The following is a 20,869-nucleotide window of genomic DNA, read 5'->3' as shown; positions in this document are numbered from 1 at the left end:
GCTGGGTGTGTGTGATGGCTGGGTGTGTGTGATGGCTGCATGTGTGTGATGGCTGCGTGTGTGTGTGTGTGATGGCTGCGTGTGTGTGTGTGTGTGATGGCTGCGTGTGTGTGTGATGGCTGCGTGTGTGTGTGTGTGATGGCTGCGTGTGTGTGTGTGTGTGATGGCTGGGTGTGTGTGATGGCTGGGTGTGTGTGTGTGTGATGGGTGTGTGTGTGTGTGATGGCTGGGTGTGTGTGTGTGATGGCTGGGTGTGTGTGTGTGATGGCTGAGTGTGTGTGTGTGATGGCTGGGTGTGTGTGTGTGATGGCTGGGTGTGTGTGTGTGTGATGGCTGGGTGTGTGTGATGGCTGGGTGTGTGTGATGGCTGCATGTGTGTGATGGCTGCGTGTGTGTGTGTGTGATGGCTGCGTGTGTGTGTGTGATGGCTGCGTGTGTGTGTGATGGCTGCGTGTGTGTGTGTGATGGCTGCGTGTGTGTGATGGCTGCGTGTGTGTGATGACTGCGTGTGTGTGTGATGACTGCGTGTGTGTGTGATGGCTGCGTGTGTGTGTGTGATGGCTGCGTGTGTGTGTGATGACTGCGTGTGTGTGTGATGGCTGTGTGTGTGTGTGATGGCTGCATGTGTGATGCATTTGTGTCAAAGCTGCATGTGTTTGTGAGCTGCGTTTGTGATGCTGCGTGTGTATGTGTGATACTGTGTGTGTGTGATGCTGCATGTGTGTGAGCTGCGTGCCTGTATGTCATTATACAGTATGGAGAACTGTGGCCATAATACAGTATGGAGCATCATGTGGGGTCATTATACAGTATGGAGCATCATGTGCAGTCATTATACAGTATGGAGCATCATGTGCGGTCATTATACAATATGGAGCATCATGTGCAGCCAGTATACAGTATGGAGCATCATGTGTGGTCATTATACAATATGGAGCATCATGTGCGGTCATTATACAGTATGGAGCATCATGTGCGGCCATTATACAGTATGGAGCATCATGTGCAGTCATTATACAGTATGGAGCATCATGTGCAGTCATTATACAGTATGGAGCATCATGTGCGGCCATTATACAGTATGGAGCATCATGTGCAGTCATTATACAGTATGGAGCATCGTGTGCGGTCATTATACAGTATGGAGCATCATGTGCAGCCAGTATACAGTATGGAGCATCATGTGCGGTCATTATACAATATGGAGCATCATGTGTGGCCATTATACAGTATGGAGCATCATGTGTGTTCATTATACAGTATGGAGCATGATGTGCGGTCATTATACAATATGGAGCATCATGTGCAGCCAGTATACAGTATGGAGCATCATGTGCGGTCATTATACAATATGGGGCATCATGTGCGGTCATTATACAGTATGGAGCATCATGTGCGGTCATTATACAGTATGGAGCATCATGTGCGTTCATTATACAGTATGGAGCATCATGTGCGGCCATTATACAGTATGCATGCGGTCATTATACAGTATGGAGCATCATGTGCGGCCATTATACAGTATGGAGCATCATGTGCGGTCATTATACAGTATGGAGCATCATGTGCGGTCATTATACAGTATGGAGCATCATGTGCGGCCATTATACAGTATGCATGCGGTCATTATACAGTATGGAGCGTCATGTGTGTTCATTATACAGTATGGAGCGTCATGTGTGGCCATTATACAGTATGGGGCATCATGTGTGGTCATTATACAGTATGGAGCACTGTGTGGCCATATTTTTTTGTTTATAACTATTGTATATGAAACAGTGTGATCAGCAGTGCTAAATGGGTGTGCTTGGGACGTGGATATGGGTGTGACTAATTATGAATGGGTGTGGTCAGAGGCGTGGCCTAAAATTTGCCGCGGCGCGCTAAGCGCGCCGCAAACTTTGTCCCTCTTTCCCATCTTCAAAAGTTGGGAGGTATGCACAAAAGTCACATCTATTAGATGCCACAGTTCTGGCGCTTGGCTCAGCTCTTCCCAGTCGCCCTGTAGCAGTAGCAAGCGGGGTTCATATTTGTCGGGTTGATGTCACATTTGTATTGTCAGGTGACATCATGCCCACAGGTTAGTAATGGAGAGACGTCTATAAAAACCTATCCATTACTAATCCTATAGTTGTATGGTTAATAAAGACACAGTCAGAATTATGTATTTTATTTGAAGCAAAAACAATACACATTTACTTTTTTATTTAAAAATAACAAACACAGTTATACTCACCTAACACCCATTCCATTGAAGTCATGTATATTGCCCCACCAGACAATACAAAGGTGACATCAGCCCCACAAATATTGCCCCACTTGCCACCACTACAAAGCAAGTTGGGAGAGCCAGGCAAAGCACCAGAATTGGATGCGCCCTTTCTGGGCTGCTGCAGGCTGCTATTTTTAGACTGGAGGGGGCAATTTTTTTAAAATAAATAAATAAAACAGCGTGGGACCCCTCTATTCTTAATAACCAGCATTGATAATTCTGACAGCTGTGGGTCACGCAGCTGTTAGTTTTGCCTGGCTGGTTATTAAAAGTACAGGCGAACCCAAGCGGTTTTTATTTATAGCGCAGTCATCAGGTGATACATTTTCTCATCAGCCATTTCCTGCTCTCACTGTTATTAGCGGCAGCAGGTGTAGGCTGATGGGAGTAGTAGTCCCATCAGCCACTGCATGTTCTAGCTGTTATCAGTTAAATATAACTCTCAACATTCTCCCCTGCCCAAGCTGATTGCAGGGAGAGCAGGGAATAGTGATGTGAGTTGTCTTCAGCACCCGGCGCAGGGGAACAGCACTGTACCGCTGATTCCCAGGCACCGGTACGTATCAAACTGATGACACACGGATGTCATCCATGTGTCCTCAGCGTGCACATGTGTGGGACGTTTTGCATCCCATGCTGTTAAAAAAACTGACATGTCAGCATATTTAGCCCATGGAAACACAGTCTGTGGAAACACCCTGACACGTGCACGTGTCTAAGTGTCTCCAGTACGTGTGAAAACTGTCACCGCATGTACCGGACACAATGACGTGTGAAAGAGCCATAAGGTGGAGTTTTAATTTGAAAAAGCTACTGAAGACTGGTGTTTGAACCATTTGCAAAACTGTTACTTTCAGATTAGTATGTAGATTTGGCCCGAATCTTGGCTTTCCTGGGGGGTCAGTGGGTAGGATCCTGGTGCCCTCTCTCACCTGTCACCTGTCGTCATCCACATTGGAATCCTCTTGTTACAATGTATCTCTGGTGCTGCAGACACAGACCTCCCTGCGTGTCACATCCCTGAGCTACGGGGCATGGTAATTTGGACAGAATGAGTTTAGATGCAGTCTTGTAATGTTACCATAGCAGCAGTCTCCTCTTCTCTACTGATTGGCTGGTACGCTGTAAGAGTACACAAATCAGACCGAAGAGAGCTGCTCCTAGAAATGCTGAGTGCAGCCTGCAACCAGACATGCGACCAGAGGCACACAGGTGTACAGCAGGGCGATGGAGTGCAGCCTGTAACCAGACATGCGACCAGAGGCACACAGGTGTACAGCAGGGTGATGGAGTGCAGCTTGTTACCAGACATGCGACCAGAGGCACACAGGTGTACAGCAGGGCGATGGAGTGCAGCCTGTTACCAGACATGCGACCAGAGGCACACAGGTGTACAGCAGGGCGATGGAGTGCAGCCTGTTACCAGACATGCGACCAGAGGCACACAGGTGTACAGCAGGGGGATGGAGTGCAGCCTGTTACCAGACATGTGACCAGAGGCACACAGGTGTACAGCAGGGTGATGGAGTGCAGCCTGTTACCAGACATGCGACCAGAGGCACACAGGTGTACAGCAGGGCGATGGAGTGCAGCCTGTTACCAGACATGCGACCAGAGGGACACAGGTGTACAGCAGGGGGATGGAGTGCAGCCTGTTACCAGACATGCGACCAGAGGGACACAGGTGTACAGCAGGGGGATGGAGTGCAGCCTGTAACCAGACATGTGACCAGAGGCACACAGGTGTACAGCAGGGCGATGGAGTGCAGCCTGTAACCAGACATGCGACCAGAGGCACACAGGTGTACAGCAGGGCCGATGGAGTGCAGCCTGTAACCAGACATGCGACCAGAGGCACACAGGTGTACAGCAGGGTGATGGAGTGCAGCTTGTTACCAGACATGTGACCAGAGGCACACAAGTGTACAGCAGGGTGATGGAGTGCAGCTTGTTACCAGACATGCGACCAGAGGCACACAGGTGTACAGCAGGGTGATGGAGTGCAGCTTGTTACCAGACATGCGACCAGAGGCGCACAGGTGTACAGCAGGGCGATGGAGTGCAGCTTGTAACCAGACATGCGACCGGAGGCACACAGGTGTACAGCAGGGCGATGGAGTGCAGCTTGTTACCAGACATGCAACCAGAGGCACACAGGTGTACAGCAGGGCGATGGAGTGCAGCCTGTAACCGGACATGCGACCAGAGGCACACAGGTGTACAGCAGGGCGATGGAGTGCAGCCTGTAACCGGACATGCGACCAGAGGCACACAGGTGTACAGCAGGGCGATGGAGTGCAGCCAGTAACCATACATGCGACCAGAGGCAGACAGGTGTACAGCAGGGTGATGGAGTGCAGCTTGTTACCAGACATGCGACCAGAGGCACACAGGTGTACAGCAGGGTGATGGAGTGCAGCTTGTTACCCGACATGCGACCAGAGGCACACAGGTGTACAGCAGGGTGATGGAGTGCAGCTTATTACCAGACATGCGACCAGAGGCACACAGGTGTACAGCAGGGTGATGGAGTGCAGCCTGTAACCAGACATGCGACCAGAGGCACACAGGTGTACAGCAGGGCGATGGAGTGCAGCCAGTAACCAGACATGCGACCAGAGGCACACAGGTGTACAGCAGGGCGATGGAGTGCAGCCAGTAACCAGACATGCGACCAGAGGCACACAGGTGTACAGCAGGGCGATGGAGGGTAGCCTGTAACCAGACATGCGACCAGAGGCACACAGGTGTACAGCAGGGCGATGGAGTGCAGCCAGTAACCAGGCATGCGACCAGAGGCACACAGGTGTACAGCAGGGCGATGGAGGGTAGCCTGTAACGCCTGTAACCAGACATGCGACCAGAGGCACACAGGTGTACAGCAGGGCGATGGAGTGCAGCCTGTTACCAGACATGCGACCTGAGGCACACAGGTGTACAGCAGGGCGATGGAGTGCAGCCTGTAACCAGACATGCGACCAGAGGCACACAGGTGTACAGCAGGGCCGATGGAGTGCAGCCTGTAACCAGACATGCGACCAGAGGCACACAGGTGTACAGCAGGGTGATGGAGTGCAGCTTGTTACCAGACATGTGACCAGAGGCACACAAGTGTACAGCAGGGTGATGGAGTGCAGCTTGTTACCAGACATGCGACCAGAGGCACACAGGTGTACAACAGGGAGATGGAGTGCAGCTTGTTACCAGACATGCGACCAGAGGCGCACAGGTGTACAGCAGGGCGATGGAGTGCAGCTTGTAACCAGACATGCGACCGGAGGCACACAGGTGTACAGCAGGGCGATGGAGTGCAGCTTGTTACCAGACATGCAACCAGAGGCACACAGGTGTACAGCAGGGCGATGGAGTGCAGCCTGTAACCGGACATGCGACCAGAGGCACACAGGTGTACAGCAGGGCGATGGAGTGCAGCCTGTAACCGGACATGCGACCAGAGGCACACAGGTGTACAGCAGGGCGATGGAGTGCAGCCAGTAACCATACATGCGACCAGAGGCAGACAGGTGTACAGCAGGGTGATGGAGTGCAGCTTGTTACCCGACATGCGACCAGAGGCACACAGGTGTACAGCAGGGTGATGGAGTGCAGCTTGTTACCCGACATGCGACCAGAGGCACACAGGTGTACAGCAGGGTGATGGAGTGCAGCTTATTACCAGACATGCGACCAGAGGCACACAGGTGTACAGCAGGGTGATGGAGTGCAGCCTGTAACCAGACATGCGACCAGAGGCACACAGGTGTACAGCAGGGCGATGGAGTGCAGCCAGTAACCAGACATGCGACCAGAGGCACACAGGTGTACAGCAGGGCGATGGAGTGCAGCCAGTAACCAGACATGCGACCAGAGGCACACAGGTGTACAGCAGGGCGATGGAGGGTAGCCTGTAACCAGACATGCGACCAGAGGCACACAGGTGTACAGCAGGGCGATGGAGTGCAGCCTGTTACCAGACATGCGACCTGAGGCACACAGGTGTACAGCAGGGCGATGGAGTGCAGCCTGTTACCAGACATGCGACCAGAGGCACACAGGTGTACAGCAGGGCGATGGAGGGTAGCCTGTAACCAGACATGCGACCAGAGGCACACAGGTGTACAGCAGGGCGATGGAGTGCAGCCTGTTACCGACATGCGACCAGAGGCACACAGGTGTACAGCAGGGCGATGGAGTGCAGCCTGTTACCAGACATGCGACCAGAGGCACACAGGTGTACAGCAGGGCGATGGAGCCGCGTCGTGTCTGCCGCTCTATTATCTCTCATGTGCTTTACCATATTCCTGGAGAACAACGCGAGTCATTCATAGCTCTGCTCCATTCAAACAGCACAGAGTAGACTGCAGGCAGTGCAGATACCGGGATTGTGTGACTTATAGAAATGTGCATTAGTTGAGAATTCTGGAAAATACATAAGCGTCGCTCCGTGCCCTGTTCCGTCTAGGATAAAGGCTCTGAGATCCGCCTTCAACTTTTTTTTATTTTGCTACAATATGACAAAAAACAAAAGAACATCACTGAAAATTTTCTAACATCCTCAATAAAAGGTGCAGCAGTTTGGGGGTCTAGTTCCTGATTACAGTTTCCTCTTAAACAATGCAGGAAACCTTGGTCAGTTTACTACTGTTAAGCAGGATGTCTGGGCTAAAATGGAAAAACTAGTGACTCTGTGTGACTGCTCAATCATGAGTGTGCAATGTGCACACTGAAACTGTTCCCCCGTGTGCGATGTGCACACTGTCACAATTCCCCTGTATGCGATGCACGCACTGTCACCGTTCCCTTGTATGCGATGGGCACACTGTCACCGTTCCCCTGTATGCGATGGGCACACTGTCACCGTTCCCCTGTATGGGATGGACACACTGTCACCGTTCCCCTGTATGCGATGGACACACTGTCACCGTTCCCTTGTATGCGATGGGCACACTGTCACCGTTCCCCTGTATGTGATGGACACACTATCACCGTTCCCTTGTATGCGATGGACACACTCACTGTTCCCCTGTATGCGATGGACACACTATCACCGTTCCCTTGTATGCGATGGACACACTGTCACCGTTCCCCTGTATGCGATGGGCACACTGTCACTGTTCCCCTGTATGCGATGGGCACACTATCACTGTTCCCCTGTATGCGATGGGCACACTGTCACTGTTCCCCTGTATGCGATGGGCACACTGTCACTGTTCCCCTGTATGCGATGGGCACACTGTCACTGTTCCCCTGTATACGATGGGCACACTGTCACTGTTCCCCTGTATGCGATGGGCACACTATCACTGTTCCCCTGTATGCGATGGGCACACTATCACTGTTCCCCTGTATGCGATGGGCACACTGTCACTGTTCCCCTGTATGCGATGGGCACACTATCACTGTTCCCCTGTATGCGATGGGCACACTATCACTGTTCCCTTTTATGCTATGCGAGAAACAGACAATTAGGCGCACAGCCAAATACGTGTTACAAGTATACCGGGGGTGCAATGTCAGTAATAGAAACCAAATTTAACGATAAGGAGAAAAGCATTACTGCAAAAGAATTGCACACCATCCAATAGTAAGAAACAAATGTAAAAATAACAGGCTGATTTTATTAACACATCAAAAAACACCACAAACAATTAAAACATAATTAAAAATTACAAACACCATCAAACACTCAGGTACTGGATGGAGACCATAACTTAGTAAAATATTGTAACCCAAATTAAATCTAGTGGCTCATGGGGTGGTATGCAATATCCCTAATTGGACTGTACCATGGATAGCCCATATATGCATCCATATGCAGAGCAAAGATATCATAGGCAATTTGTCCAAGGCAATATAAAGCTAACTAGCCAACTTACAGGTTTAAGGGTAACCTGTACATAATAGTACTACTAGGTCCCATAAATATCAACGGAGGAAACCCCCCATAGGAATACAACCTGGTGAGAGAGCGATGCCCCAGGCGTATCGCCCGGCGGACCAGGCTTCATCAGGGAAGGTGTCAGCAGAGGCGTTTAACAGCCATAAATACCACGAGCATAATGGCTCATAGGAGACCGGTGTGGGTGAGTACACACAAGCCGGAAGAGGCCCGTACCACCAAAGATGGAAGACCGCGCATGGGCACAAGCAACCAATGAAAAGCGCCTGCGCCATATGAGCCGCAAGAGTCCAGCCCCCTTTCAGAAGGAGGAGCGTCGGCCGAAAAGGCCGCGCATGGGTATGAGTGCCAAGTGGATGGCGCCTGCGCCACATGGAATACAAAGTGCAAGCCTGAAGCCCAGGACACCGGCTTGCACTTTGTCTTCTGCGCATGGCGTTCCTGCTTTCCATGTGGTGGAGGCGCCATCCAGTTGGCACTCATACCCATGCGCGGCCTTTTCCCCTTGAGCCCTCACCCCTACTGCTGCCCCCCAATAATGGTTTCAGGAAACCTAGAGTTTCATATTTCCAGAATTGTAGATTCTTGCTTCCAAGGTCGCTCCCTACAATACTTGGTGCATTGGACGGCTTGTGGTCCTGAGTGTCTGGAGGCCACTCGTAGAAGGGGGGGTAGTGTCACGGGTGTGTCAGAGGCTGCAGACAGTCGCATTGCATCTAGCTGCAAAAAGTTTCAGCGGTTGGCTTTGCATTTGTGATCTTTCCATTTCCCTGCTGAGGCCTGGAGCTATAGTCGTCGGCTATCTTCCTCTTTGGTGTTTGTTGGAAATCTGTGTTTCTCTCTGAGTCTACTCAAGCTAAGTGATGCCCTTGTTTGTGTATCCCATCTGTCTTTAGTGGTAGTGGGGAATTGACTAGTGACATCCTGTCCTTCCGTATGCAATCACCGTTCCCCTGTATGTGATGCACACTGTCACCATTCCCCTGTATGCTATGTGTACACTGTCACCGCTCCCCTGTATGCTATGTGTACACTGTCACCACTCCCCTGTATGCTATGTGTACACTGACCCCACTCCCCTGTATGCGATGCACACTGACAATCGGTACAAGACCACAAGTATGCACATCACGTACATGTACTTATATGACCGCACAGTCACACAGCGGCATACAGTGTGTACATTGCAAACTGTTATGATTCAACAGTCACAAAGTGACTGACTACTTTTCATTTCAGCTCGAACAACCCCTTTAATATACATCACAGACTTTTCTGAAACACTCACATTCTTTCAAATATTTTTTTAAATAATCTGTCTGTGATGGAAATGTAATTGTAGTGCCTCCTGGAGTCACAATCTCCTCAATCACCACACATCAAAAACTACCACATCTAGTATTGTGTATGACCTCCATGATTCTTAAAGACAGCACCAAGTCTCCTAGGTCTGTAATGAACAAATTGGCGACATCATGCCACGTCGATCTTTTTCATTCTTGACTCAACCTCTTTTAAGAGCCTAGATGCTGGATGGAGAGTCTCTTCAGAACTCCCCTTAGGTGTCGAGTTGTCAGATCAGGAGACACTTGGCCATTGAATCACTTTTACCTCGTTCTTAAGAAATTCAACAGTGGCCTTAGATGTGTGTTTTGGATCATTGTCATTTTTGAAAACTACTCATCTTCCAAGGTCTCAGAGTGATGGCGGCATCTTCTCTAACTATAGAGCAAAACATCTGTGAATTTATGCCATCAATGACATGTAGCTCCCCAATACCCACGTGCCCCACATAAGGAAACTGCCACCACCATGTTTCACTGTAGGCACCATGCATTTGTCTCTGTTCTCCTCACCTTTGTGATGCCATAAAAACTTTTAAAAACTTTTATCTTGGTCTCATCTCTCCAGAGTATAGAGTCCAAGTAGTCTTCATATTTTTCATCATGGGCTTTAGGATAGGCTTCCTTTGTGGATGACACCCATGCTGCCATTCTCCTGCAGTGTACGCCATGCTGTGTCACAGGAAACACTCACCCCCATTAGACTTTCTACTTCTTTAGGTAATTGCACTGAACTTTCATGTTGATTTTCTTCAACCCTTCTCATCAGAAGATGCTCCTGTTTAAGTCGTAACTTCTGTGGTTGCCTGGATGTCTCTTAAGAGTTGTTTTGCTTTTCCATCTGTCTGTTACATTTTTGTATCACTTTTGCTCCAGTATCTGACTGATCAGTAAAGCTTTGCTAATCTTCTTGTGTAGCCTTCACATTTCTTGTGTAAAGAAATGATTTTCTTTCTCAGGTCTTGTGACATTTCTCTTCCATGTGGTGCTATTGCTGATGGCATGAGATAGTTAGGGGTTTTCTTTAAGTATCTCCCTCTTCATAGTTGCCCGTCTGCTGGACGCCTTTGTAATTAATAAATAGATTTATCTGTGGCTAAATTCTTGATAATTTGAATTTTGTAGTCTAAACTTTAGCATTACTTCAAAGGCTTTAACCCCTTCATGACCGAAGATATTTTTGTTTTTGGGGTTTCGTTTTTTGCTCTCCTTCCCCGAGCCATAACTTTTTTATTTTTCCCTCAATATGGCCATATGAGGGCTTGTTTTTTGCAGGACGAGTTGTACTCTTGAACAACACCATTGGTTTTAACATATCGTGTATTAGAAAACAATTCCAAGTGCGGTGAAATTGCAAAAAAAGTGCGATCCCACACTTGTTTTTTGTTTGGCTTTTTTGCTAGGTTCACTAAATGCTAAAACTGACCTGCCATTATGATTCTCCAGGTAACTACGAGTTCATAGACACCAAACATGTCTAGGTTTTTTTTTTTTATCTAAGTGTTGAAGAAAAATTCCAAAGTTTGTTTAAAAAAAAAAAAGTGCCATTTTCCGATACCCGTAGCATCTCCATTTTTCGTGATCTCGGGTTGTGAGGTCTTACTTTTTGTGTGCCGAGCTGACGTTTTTAATTATGCCATTTTGGTGCAGATACGTTCTTTTGATCGCCCATTATTACATTTTAATGCAATGGTACGGCAACCAAAAAAAAAAGTAATTCTGGCGTTTTGACATTTTTATTTATTTATTTTTTTCTCATTGCGTCGTTTAGCGATCAGGTTAATTTTTTTATTAATAGATCGGGCGATTCTGAACGCAGCGATGCCAAATATGTGTGATCATTTATTCTGAGCACTGTTTGTACAGCAAATCGTGCTGACATTTATGTGCATATATTCATTGTATTTCTAATTTAAGTGCTTTTTAATTTGTTTCCTGAGTGGACTCATCTGAAAAAAGGGATCAAGTACAGATACCCTAAAAATGCATCTGTATCCTACAGCACACTGAGTACCAGGATGGCGTGGCTGATGAGTCTTCTATTCATTTGGTCTTTCATGCTTTTACCTTATTTACCAGAAACATTATGTTTCAGAGGGTCTCACCGTCAGAAATGGCCCCGTCTGTTCATCTGCGTTGTGGCGTATCTGTGCAGTTACGGGAGCGCAGACTGTAATTATTCCGTGTTCTCGGCACCAGCGATGTGCTGTGAGCAGTGACATGTTTTTACAGTCTAAGTGTACAGATAGAAGTGGGCCTATATTCCGCCGGCAGTTTCCATGGATACCGGGAGAGATGCAGAGGCTATTGTGTTAAGATTGCATCTGACAAGTAAATACTTTACATCTTCAGATCGAAGATAAAATAAGCTTGGCGCTAATGAGTAGGAAGGTTACAAGAGGTGATAACTGTGCCCAGCATTGTGCCCTGATAGCAGGACATTACCAGCGCCGCACGTGACATTACACCCACCATTACTGATAGCAGGACATTACCAGTGCAGCACGTGACATTACACCCACCATTACTGATAGCAGGACATTACCAGCGCAGCACGTGACATTACACCCACCATTACTGATAGCAGGACATTACCAGTGCAGCACGTGACATTACACCCACCATTACTGACAGCAGGACATTACCAGCGCCACACGTGACATTACACCCACCATTACTGATAGCAGGACATTACCAGTGCAGCACGTGACATTACACCCACCATTACTGACAGCAGGACATTACCAGCGCCACACGTGACATTACACCCACCATTACTGATAGCAGGACATTACCAGCGCCACACGTGACATTACACCCACCATTACTGGCAGCAGGACATTACCAGCGCAGCACGTGACATTACACCCACCATTACTGGCAGCAGGACATTACCAGCGCCACACGTGACATTACACCCACCATTACTGACAGCAGGACATTACCAGCGCAGCACGTGACATTACACCCACCATTACTGGCAGCAGGACATTGCCAGTGCAGCACGTGACATTACACCCACCATTACTGACAGCAGGACATTACCAGTGCAGCACGTGACATTACACCCACCATTACTGATAGCAGGACATTGCCAGTGCAGCACGTGACATTACACCCACCATTACTGATAGCAGGACATTACCAGCGCCACACGTGACATTACACCCACCATTACTGACAGCAGGACATTACCAGCGCAGCACGTGACATTACACCCACCATTACTGACAGCAGGACATTACCAGTGCAGCACGTGACATTACACCCACCATTACTGACAGCAGGACATTACCAGCGCCACACGTGACATTACACCCACCATTACTGACAGCAGGACATTACCAGCGCAGCACGTGACATTACACCCACCATTACTGACAGCAGGACATTACCAGTGCAGCACGTGACATTACACCCACCATTACTGACAGCAGGACATTACCAGTGCAGCACGTGACATTACACCCACCATTACTGACAGCAGGACATTACCAGCGCCACACGTGACATTACACCCACCATTACTGATAGCAGGACATTACCAGAGCAGCACGTGACATTACACCCACCATTACTGGCAGCAGGACATTGCCAGTGCAGCACGTGACATTACACCCACCATTACTGACAGCAGGACATTACCAGTGCAGCACGTGACATTACACCCACCATTACTGACAGCAGGACATTACCAGTGCAGCACGTGACATTACACCCACCATTACTGACAGCAGGACATTACCAGAGCAGCACGTGACATTACACCCACCATTACTGACAGCAGGACATTACCAGCGCCACACGTGACATTACACCCACCATTACTGACAGCAGGACATTACCAGCGCAGCACGTGACATTACACCCACCATTACTGACAGCAGGACATTACCAGTGCAGCACGTGACATTACACCCACCATTACTGATAGCAGGACATTACCAGCGCAGCACGTGACATTACACCCACCATTACTGACAGCAGGACATTACCAGTGCAGCACGTGACATTACACCCACCATTACTGACAGCAGGACATTACCAGTGCAGCACGTGACATTGCACCCACCATTACTGATAGCAGGACATTACCAGCGCCACACGTGACATTACACCCACCATTACTGACAGCAGGACATTGCCAGTGCAGCACGTGACATTACACCCACCATTACTGATAGCAGGACATTACCAGCGCCACACGTGACATTACACCCACCATTACTGACAGCAGGACATTACCAGTGCAGCACGTGACATTACACCCACCATTACTGACAGCAGGACATTACCAGTGCAGCACGTGACATTACACCCACCATTACTGGCAGCAGGACATTGCCAGTGCAGCACGTGACATTACACCCACCATTACTGACAGCAGGACATTACCAGTGCAGCACGTGACATTACACCCACCATTACTGACAGCAGGACATTACCAGTGCAGCACGTGACATTACACCCACCATTACTGACAGCAGGACATTACCAGCGCCACACGTGACATTACACCCACCATTACTGATAGCAGGACATTGCCAGTGCAGCACGTGACATTACACCCACCATTACTGATAGCAGGACATTACCAGCGCCACACGTGACATTACACCCACCATTACTGACAGCAGGACATTACCAGTGCAGCACGTGACATTACACCCACCATTACTGATAGCAGGACATTACCAGCGCCACACGTGACATTACACCCACCATTACTGATAGCAGGACATTACCAGCGCCACACGTGACATTACACCCACCATTACTGACAGCAGGACATTACCAGTGCAGCACGTGACATTACACCCACCATTACTGGCAGCAGGACATTGCCAGTGCAGCACGTGACATTACACCCACCATTACTGACAGCAGGACATTACCAGTGCAGCACGTGACATTACACCCACCATTACTGATAGCAGGACATTGCCAGTGCAGCACGTGACATTACACCCACCATTACTGATAGCAGGACATTACCAGCGCCACACGTGACATTACACCCACCATTACTGACAGCAGGACATTACCAGCGCAGCACGTGACATTACACCCACCATTACTGACAGCAGGACATTACCAGTGCAGCACGTGACATTACACCCACCATTACTGATAGCAGGACATTGCCAGTGCAGCACGTGACATTACACCCACCATTACTGATAGCAGGACATTACCAGCGCCACACGTGACATTACACCCACCATTACTGACAGCAGGACATTACCAGTGCAGCACGTGACATTACACCCACCATTACTGACAGCAGGACATTGCCAGTGCAGCACGTGACATTACACCCACCATTACAGATAGCAGGACATTACCAGTGCAGCACGTGACATTACACCCACCATTACTGATAGCAGGACATTACCAGCGCAGCACGTGACATTACACCCACCATTACTGACAGCAGGACATTATCAGTGCAGCACGTGACATTACACCCACCATTACTGACAGCAGGACATTACCAGTGCAGCACGTGACATTACACCCACCATTACTGACAGCAGGACATTGCCAGTGCAGCACGTGACATTACACCCACCATTACTGATAGCAGGACATTGCCAGTGCAGCACGTGACATTACACCCACCATTACTGATAGCAGGACATTGCCAGTGCAGCACGTGACATTACACCCACCATTACTGACAGCAGGACATTATCAGTGCAGCACGTGACATTACACCCACCATTACTGACAGCAGGACATTACCAGTGCAGCACGTGACATTACACCCACCATTACTGACAGCAGGACATTGCCAGTGCAGCACGTGACATTACACCCACCATTACTGATAGCAGGACATTGCCAGTGCAGCACGTGACATTACACCCACCATTACAGATAGCAGGACATTGCCAGTGCAGCACATGACATTACACCCACCATTACAGATAGCAGGACATTGCCAGTGCAGCACGTGACATTACACCCACCATTACTGACAGCAGGACATTACCAGCGCCACACGTGACATTACACCCACCATTACTGATAGCAGGACATTACCAGCGCAGCACGTGACATTACACCCACCATTACTGACAGCAGGACATTACCAGTGCAGCACGTGACATTACACCCACCATTACTGATAGCAGGACATTACCAGTGCCACACGTGACATTACACCCACCATTACTGATAGCAGGACATTACCAGCGCAGCACGTGACATTACACCCACCATTACTGACAGCAGGACATTACCAGCGCAGCACGTGACATTACACCCACCATTACTGACAGCAGGACATTACCAGCGCCACACGTGACATTACACCCACCATTACTGACAGCAGGACATTACCAGTGCAGCACGTGACATTACACCCACCATTACTGACAGCAGGACATTACCAGTGCAGCACGTGACATTACACCCACCATTACTGACAGCAGGACATTACCAGCGCCACACGTGACATTACACCCACCATTACTGATAGCAGGACATTACCAGCGCAGCACGTGACATTACACCCACCATTACTGACAGCAGGACATTACCAGTGCAGCACGTGACATTACACCCACCATTACTGACAGCAGGACATTACCAGCGCAGCACGTGACATTACACCCACCATTACTGACAGCAGGACATTACCAGCGCCACACGTGACATTACACCCACCATTACTGACAGCAGGACATGGTAACACAAACCCCATTCAGACCCCCAATAAATACACATGACACCAAATTTTGTTGGAAGAAAATGGCCGTGGCGTTTTATTTTGAGTTACGTATAAATATATAATTTAATCCAAATAACCAACGATAAACCAATTTGAACAAATAAATTAAAGTTATTCCAATTCATTACCAATCCACCCGATTTAACGGGCGATTCTCCCACAAACAAACGCCACGACAGCCTATAACAATAAAAAGCTAAATTTTAAGGGAGGGAGGGTGGGGTCTTCAGTCTTCATCAGGTGACTGAGCGACAGCTGATGGAGCAGCTGATTATATAGTAAATAATCTTCCCGCACTTTTCCCGCGGACCAATCAAAATCAATAAAAAGTGCGGGAATAAAACTAGCTAAAACTGGTCTGAACCTGCTCACGCACAGCGCAGCTTACTTAGTAAAATTAACCCTTTCATATATAAACTTGAATTTCATAAAGCCTACTGAATCTCCATGTCAAGTTTCACAATAACGAACCCCCTTTAGGGTGTGAGGAGAATTAAAATACATGTAGGGGCTGTGTTATCATGCGACCCCCCATGTATTCTCTGATGGGGGGGGCGTCCATTACCAGCGCCACACGTGACATTACACCCACCATTACTGACAGCAGGACATTACCAGTGCAGCACGTGACATTACACCCACCATTACTGGCAGCAGGACATTACCAGCGCAGCACGTGACATTGTGCCCACCATTACTGATAGCAGGACATTACCAGCGCAGCACATGACATTGTGCCCACCATTACTGACAGCAGGACATTCCCAACGCAGCACGTGACAGCAGGACATTACCAGCGCAGCACGTGACATTACACCCACCATTACTGACAGCAGGACATTACCAGCGCAGCACATGACAGCAGGACATTACCAGCGCAGCACGTGACAGCAGGACATTACCAGCGCAGCACGTGACAGCAGGACATTACCAGCGCAGCAGGTGACATTACACCCACCATTACTGACAGCAGGACATTACCAGCGCAGCACGTGACATTGTGCCCACCATTACTGATAGCAGGACATTACCAGCGCAGCACATGACATTGTGCCCACCATTACTGACAGCAGGACATTCCCAACGCAGCACGTGACAGCAGGACATTACCAGCGCAGCACGTGACATTACACCCACCATTACTGACAGCAGGACATTACCAGCGCAGCACATGACAGCAGGACATTACCAGCGCAGCACGTGACATTACACCCACCATTACTGACAGCATGACATTACCAGCGCAGCACATGACAGCAGGACATTACCAGCGCAGCACGTGACATTGTGCCCACCATTACTGACAGCAGGACATTACCCGTGCAACACGTGACATTGCGCGATTGCTATAGGGATCGGCATTTTTTCTAGACACACAGCACTACACAGCGGTGCATGATCCGCCATAAAGATCCACCATGGTTCAGGTGCTACTGCGAGGCATTATATGGCAGAACAAAAAAGAAAAGCTCCTCGGGGGCTTGGAAATGTAAAAAATAAATAAGTGATACTCGCCTACCAGTGCAGGGATCCAGTGAAAGGATCCAGTGCAGGATGCTCTGTGATTTGCGCTGACAGCTCGTCCCTGTTCCACCAGCTAATATGCCTGAGTGGCGGAGGTGTCCTGTGATGGGTCCCGGACGGTGGGGTGCCAGTCATGCTAGAGGGGGTACTACTTAGTTGCTCCCGTTACTACATAAATGTTTAGGAATACACCATTCAAGTTTTTTAATGTTTTATGTTGCTGCACCATGCTAGCTGTGATTGGCTGGCTTGAGAAGCACTTCATCCCATGAGGTGCTGCTGAAGTCATCTGACCGCTGCAGCCAATCCTAGGCTAAAGCAGTCATGCGGCTGGTGGAACAGTGGCATCTCCTCTTCCTGTATCTGTGTTGATCAAGGAATGGCGTGCACTGGATCCTAGTGGGTGCCAGGAGGTGAGTATCTTTTAGTTTATTCTTTTTTTTTTTACATCTCCCAGCCCTCGAGGAACTCTTCCTTTTTGCTGGACGACCCTTAAACCTTTCTGATCACCCATTTTCTTCCAAGAGCTGTACATTTTTTTCCTTTAACAGGAATCTGTCATGTCTCCAGATGCTGTTAACCTGCAAATATGGGGATAATCTGCAGGTTAATAGCGTTACAATAATGTTCGGCAACGGTGCGGCTACCGGAAAAAATGATCTTTATTACACGAGCCTCAGACTATCAGTCATAGAGACGTACCTGCAGTGGCTAAAGTCCTCATGAGCGGCGAGTGTAAGCACTTTGATTGACAGCTCACCTTGTAGTGCATCTGTGCAGGGCGAGCTATCACTCAAAGTCCTGGGGATGCTTACAATGCTGAGAGCGATGACTGTAACCTCTCTGTGCCCGCCTCTGACTGAAACCCGGCGGCTCCTGGGAGGAATAAAGCTAATCTTCTCCCGGTAGCCGCACTTTCTGTACAGCGGCCGGACAGCATTGTAAGGCTATTAACCTCCAGATTACCCCCATATCCGCAGGTTAATAGCATTTGGGGACATGACTGGTTCCCATGAAGTATCACATTGTGGAGTGAAGTGGTTAATTACAGGCAATGGCCACTTGATTCTTCAGGTCAGACTGATTGCTGCAATACCGAGGTTTTATATTTCTCTGCTTTAAAAAAAATTAAGGCTCATAAAAAAAACGGTGGTTTGTGTTATCCGTTCCATAACTTACTTTTATTTTTCTGCTGATAGAGCTTGTTTTTGCAGGGCATTTTGATATCTTTATTGGTACTATTTTGGGGGCAGATATGCCTTTTCAATCACTTTTCATTCTTTTTTCTATTGGAGCTGCAATTAAAAAAAAAAAAAAGCAATTCTGACATTTCGATCCTTTTTTTTTTTTTTTCTTTCCTCTCTCTTTATAGGTTATGTAACTTTAGCTTCTGAAACATCAGACTTTTTACAGGTGTCACAATACCAAATACGATTTGCACTTTTAATTTTTTTTTTATTATTTTCATTTTTTTAACCTCCTATAAGACTAAAACCCATGTATGTATCAAAAAAGGTGAGCAGCTAACATCTTAGTCTGCATTATACCCTGTGTTGATATACTACACAAAGTATCATCTGCCGGTAGTTTTTCTCTCCTCACTACAGCCACAAGCTGAGCTTTGAAATACTACATGGATGACTATGAGCTGTGTATTATACTACATGGATGACTATGAGCTGTGCATTATACTACATGGATGACTGTGCTCTGTGCATTATACTACATGGATGACTATGAGCTGTGCATTATACTACATGGATGACTGTGCTCTGTGCATTATACTACATGGATAACTATGAGCTGTGCATTATACTGCATGATGAATATGGGCTCTTCATTATACTACATGGATGAATATGGGCTATGCATTATACTGCATGGATGACTGCACTGTGCATTATACTACATGGATGACTGTGCTCTGTGCAATATACTACATGGATGTCTATGAGCTGTGCATTATGCTAAATGGATGACTATGAGCTGTGCATTGTACTACATGGATGACTATGGGCTGTGCATCATATTACATGGATGACTATGAGCTGTGCATCATACTACATGGATGACTATGAGCTGTGCATTATACTACATGGATGACTATGAGCTGTGCATTGTATTACCTTTTAGCGACGGTCAGGGGTGGGATTCAAATTTTTAACAACAGGTCCTCTAAGTCGCGGCGGCCGGAATTTTGGCCACGCCCATTTTCAATAACCCCGCCCATACTAATAAGCCACGCCCAGTGGCACGATTCATATTTTTGGAAGCAGTTTGTCTCCCTTAATGACAAGAATACGTTGTGACATACGGTATTAAAGTCATTCAAAGAAACAAACGACTAAAGCAAATGTACTGCACAGGACAATTGTCCGTGTACAAGGTGCTTTAGCTGATCAGTCCACAACATCCTTAGTTAAATTACTAACAGGAAGGAGATACAGATTAGACATTAGGAGACACTTTCTGACAGTGGGGGTAGTTAGAGAGTGGAACAGGCTGCCATGAGAGGTGGTGAGCTCTCCATCAATGGGAGTCGTCAAGCGGAAGCTGGATAAACATATAGTTGGGATGATTTAGGGCAGGCGCTCACGGACGATTTTGTTGCGATTATACGGTGCGTATAATCGCAGCAAAGCAGCTGTCAAACCTGCCCTGCGAGCAGGTCTGAGAGTGCTGGAGCGCATACCTGCGCTCCTGTTACAGAGCCCGCCCCGACCGCAGGTGTCCTAAACGGGACTCAGAGAGGCAGCGCGATGCTGCCTCTTTGAGTCCCGTTCAGGACACTTGCGGTTGACTCCGGGCTTTGAACAGGAGCGCAGGTATGCGCTCCCTCCAGCACTCTCAGACCCGCTCGCAGGGCAGGTTTGACAGCCGCTTTGCTGCGATTATACGCACCGTATAATCGCAGCAAAATCGTCCGTGTGCGCCTGCCCTTAGGTAAACCTGCATTCGCAGGGGGTTGGACCCGATGGCCCTTGAGGTCCCTTCCAACTCTACAATTTTATAATTCTAAGAATGCTAGCACCAAAGAACAGGGCGCTGATACTGTATATGGGAGAGGGGTGTTATACGGGTTGTGTACTACAGCT

General features: G+C 48.3%; 1 protein-coding gene and 1 long non-coding RNA gene across 5 annotated transcripts in view; one reads left to right on the top strand and one right to left on the bottom strand.

The window, feature by feature from the left end:
- NHSL2 (NHS like 2) overlaps positions 1 to 20,869 on the top strand; it is a 458,134-nt gene that overhangs the window by 230,229 nt on the left and 207,036 nt on the right. The gene's annotated exons all lie outside the window — the stretch shown is intronic.
- LOC143804835 (uncharacterized) overlaps positions 1 to 20,869 on the bottom strand; it is a 33,611-nt gene that overhangs the window by 11,237 nt on the left and 1,505 nt on the right. Inside the window, exon 3 of the long non-coding RNA XR_013221115.1 lies at positions 18,954 to 19,069. This is a non-coding gene — a long non-coding RNA (uncharacterized LOC143804835). The remainder of the gene's footprint in view (positions 1 to 18,953; positions 19,070 to 20,869) is intronic.

The sequence above is a fragment of the Ranitomeya variabilis genome, chromosome 2 (assembly GCF_051348905.1).
Source record: "Ranitomeya variabilis isolate aRanVar5 chromosome 2, aRanVar5.hap1, whole genome shotgun sequence".
Lineage (NCBI taxonomy): Eukaryota > Metazoa > Chordata > Amphibia > Anura > Dendrobatidae > Ranitomeya > Ranitomeya variabilis.
Note: the sequence above shows the minus strand (reverse complement) of the source record. Positions and strands in the feature narration are given on the sequence as shown.